Source organism: Dasypus novemcinctus, chromosome 6 (genome assembly GCF_030445035.2).
Source record: "Dasypus novemcinctus isolate mDasNov1 chromosome 6, mDasNov1.1.hap2, whole genome shotgun sequence".
In the NCBI taxonomy this organism is placed as follows: Eukaryota; Metazoa; Chordata; class Mammalia; order Cingulata; family Dasypodidae; genus Dasypus; species Dasypus novemcinctus.
The window spans coordinates 114,012,498-114,016,619 of record NC_080678.1 but is presented as its reverse complement, the minus strand read 5'-3'; positions in this window follow the sequence as shown (position 1 = coordinate 114,016,619).

Here is a 4,122-nt window from a genome sequence, read left to right as displayed (position 1 = left end):
TGGATGAGAACTGCTGTTGATGGTACAGATTCAAGAGTGTCCTTTGTTAGCTAGAACAAATGTATATCACTACTGCAGGGTGATGGGAATGTGGAGAAGCATGGGAAAGGTATGGCTGGAGTGACCTATGGACTGTGGTTAGTAGTAACAATACGATATTCTTGCATCAATGCAAAAGATGTACTGTGTTGGTTCTGAGGCAGTATGGGAAATGTGAGCCAAATGTACACTATGGACATGGCAGTAATCAGATGATATTATTTTATCTGTGGCAAATGACACACCACATTGTGGTGTATTGATGGAGGGGTGCTTTGTTTGGGAATTCTTCACATGTACATGATTGTGTTATAGGTTTACAACTTCTGTCATAAAAAATACATTTAAAAAATAATAATAGGGTGGGTTGGGAGAAAAACACACCAAGTGTAAGATAGTAACTATAATTGGTAGTGAGATTTTGACAGTGTTCTTTCATAGTTTGTAACAAACATCTCATAACAATGCAAGGTGTTGGTGGAGGGTTGATGTATGGGACCCCTGTATGATGTCATGCACGTTTGCTTTGTAAGTTCACAACTTTTACTATACACTTAATTGTTTATGTATGTTCGTATATAAATAATATAAAGATAATAATCAGATTGGTTAGGGGAAAATACTTTGCTTAATAGTAATATTTTGACAATGCTCTTTAATCATTAGTTGAAAAGGTTTAAAAACAATGCAAGTTATTGGTGGTAGGGCGAGATGTTATATATGTTTGTTTGATGTCATATATGCTTGTTTTGTAAGTTCACAACTATTATACATTTATTGTTTATGTATGTTTATGTATGAGTGATGTATTTCAATCAATGAAAAAATAAAATAAAATGCCTGTGCCTCCTGGGACTTCCCAATCCTACCTGCAATCACAGCACTTCTCCCCCAGCACTGACCCTGAGCCACAAGACCCTCTACTCATCTGGCCTGGGGACTGCGACTCTTGGGCTGGGGAGGGGCTCCTGCCTGGGTCTGGTTGGTGTGTGGCCTTTGTATTTTGCAGCACAAGGGAGTTTTATTATTTTTCCCTGTTTTTCAGATGAGAAAAGTGAGGCTTTGAGAGGTTAAGAAACTAGGCCAAGTTTACACAAGTAGTAACTGGTTAAACAAAGTTCTTCCTATGGTCACCCCTGGAAATGTTACAGGGACCCCTTCCATCCTTCCACAATTGTCCCCCAAAGAGGTTTTCTGTGCCTTCATACATGCCAGATCCAAACATGCCTCTTGGTGTCAGAGAAATGACCAAAAGTAACATTGCAGGCCCTTGTCCAACCATAAATGCTCATTCATCCATCCATCACACCTCCATCTACCCACCCATCCATCCATTATCCATCCTCCCATCCATCCATCCACCCACTCTTCCACCTTCCCATCCACCCATCAACCCATCCATCCATCCTCCCATTCATCCATCTATCCCTCCATCCACAGAGAGTGCTGCATCTACAGGCCCAGGCATAGGATGATAAGTGCTTCAGAAAGCTGATCCTGTCCACACTGATGCCTGCAGGGCAGGCAGGTGTCCGTCCCCCACCCTCTCTCTGTGCCAACACTAAGTATCATCACGAGCACCTTGACCACTGGGCTGATGAAGATCATGTTGATTTCCCACTCTCTCTAGACTCGCTGCCTCTCCCTTCACCCAGAGCATGCCACCCTGGGATAACATCCATCGAGTTCTACTTATTTACAGGAACTTTGGGTTTTGTCGCTGTTGGGCATAGAATGGAATATTTATCTTTGTTTTTCGCTCCTTTATTTCTGCTCATTTATTCTAGAACATGAGCAACTGATTCTGGGGCTGGTGCTCCCCAAGGGCTGCAGGTCCCTCTGCTTTCCTTCAGGGCATAGTCTACGGGACACTTGCAGTCTCTTTCCCCAATCATGCCCATCCTGGGGCTGCAGGGGCACCCTGGAATGATCTGAACAGGTGCTGATAGAGGGGCAGATGTAAGCGCCTGGACACCTCCACCCAGGAGAGGAGCCCTCTGGGGGCTGCAGGGATCCTGAGTCCATAGCATGGGCATGAGGGGGTGAAGGGATGTGAGGTTGGGAGGGGCAGCTCTCCTTCCTCTCTGGCCATCAGCGATTGCCATGTGAAGCCAACTACCATTACGTCTCCTCAGCTCACTACTGCGCAGCTCAGGACCTTTCCTGAAGGGACCAGTAGAGCTGATAGGGAGCCTCAGCGTCCAGGGCTCTAGGGCTTGGACCCTGTTTCTGGATCTCCTGGGAAAGTGGGAGGGAGGGGAGCCAGGTGCCATCACAGTCCAGAGGCACGAGCAGAGACGTTTCTAAAGATTGCTGGTGGAAGGACACTGTCACGTTAGGATTTCCCCAGCCCTACGTCTGTGCCCCCTTTGGTCCAGCTCCATCACGGGCAGGATGAGAAGAACAAGACTCAGCTGCCCGTTGGGCACCCGTGCAGTCTCAGACCCACCCCAACACGCTCCAACCAAGGCCCACAAACACAGGCGGATTCCCATGGAGAAGGAGTCTGCTGGGACATGGTGTGGAAATCAAGACACCAGTGCCCGCGAGAGCCTTGCACGTACAGCCCAGTCCACTACAGAAACGTGCTTTCCAGGTGTTCCCAGGGTCCACCTGATGGCCAGATGCAGGCCAGCCAGGGGCTCTGCGGGGAGAGGAACTGCCCCCTGCAGCACCCAGCCCTTCACTGAGGCGGAGCCTCTGTCTCCACACCTGGGAGGTGCAGAGGAGGCGGCCAGGCCAGGGGTGAGGGCCAGCCAGGGGTGGGCGGCTGCCTCCCTGCGCCCAGGTGAGGACGCCAGGTGAGTGACCTTCAGGGCCTCAGCCCGTGCCCAGAGTGAGCCTGTGCCCCAACCCAGAGCAGTCCTGGAGCACCACCGGAGCCACAGACATGGCGGTCAAGGGCTGGGCGCCTCCAGGGCCCCTGCCCCACCTGCACAAAGCGTGACGGGGGAGGCCGCGCAGGGTGGACAGCAGTCTGGGTCAGGGGGCCCGCAGCCACATGGGCACAGCTGCCAGGTGATGTAGGATGACCACACGAGATCCCAAGTGCTGACCCGAGCACAGGCAGTGCAGGGCGAGGAGGGCGCTGGGCTCCAGAGCCAGGCTGCTGGGTCCCTGTCCATCCCTGCCCCGCAGTGGCTGTGTGAGGTGGGGCAAGGCACGAGCCTGTCTGTGCTCCTGCTTCCCGGTCTTTACAACTGCACATAACCACAGCGCCAAGGCTTGAGCTGGAGGAGGGGCTGGAGGGGAGGAATGTAGGGCCCCCTGAGGGCAGCTGCCCAGGAGGTCCACCACGGGCACAGCACCACCCTGGTTCCAGGTGCACACACAGCGCTGCCGTTTACCCCCTGTGCCGGGGAGCCCACACCAGGGGACCGTGGCTACCTGGAAGAGCCCGTGGGGGCTGCACCCAGAGGCCCCCACATGGGAGGCCACTTCCTGGGAGGCATAAAGCCAGCCAGCTGACCCCCAGGGCTGCAGGCGCAGGGGGCTCATGGGCCAGGAGTGCTGAAGCCGGGAGTCGGCCCTGCTCTGCAGCCCCTTGCCCTTGACTCTGGCCGTGGCCCTTCAGCCTCCAGCCTGGACAGTCCCCCGCCCATCCAAGACCACAGGGAAGGAGCGTGTGGGCAGCCACGGCCGGCCCCTGGGGCCTGCATGCTCCTGAGGCCGTTTCCCAGGGCTGGGCCCCTGCCTGTGAGCAGGCGTCACGAGGAAAAGCACTGGGGCGTCGGCCCGCCGCGGGTGCAGCACCGCGCCTGCTCACCATGCACTGGAACAGGGGCCGCACCAGGCACACTGGGGAGCAGCGCCGACTCAACAGGGCACACAGGAGGTTCAGCTTGCCCTGCAAAGGAGACGTGGCATGAGGATGCGGCACAGCTGAGCGACACGTCCAGAGAGGGTCAGGCACCCCCGCTGAGCCCCAAGAACCCGCATGAGCTCGGGAGCGGAGCCTGGTGGCCTGCGTGCCTGCTGGGATGGTGGTCGCTGTGCTAAGTGTCAGAATCTGGAACAAGACACCCTTTTGGCATGGGGGGTCAGTGGCTCGTTTAGGGCACAAGTTCCCAGGTCGGGTAGGCT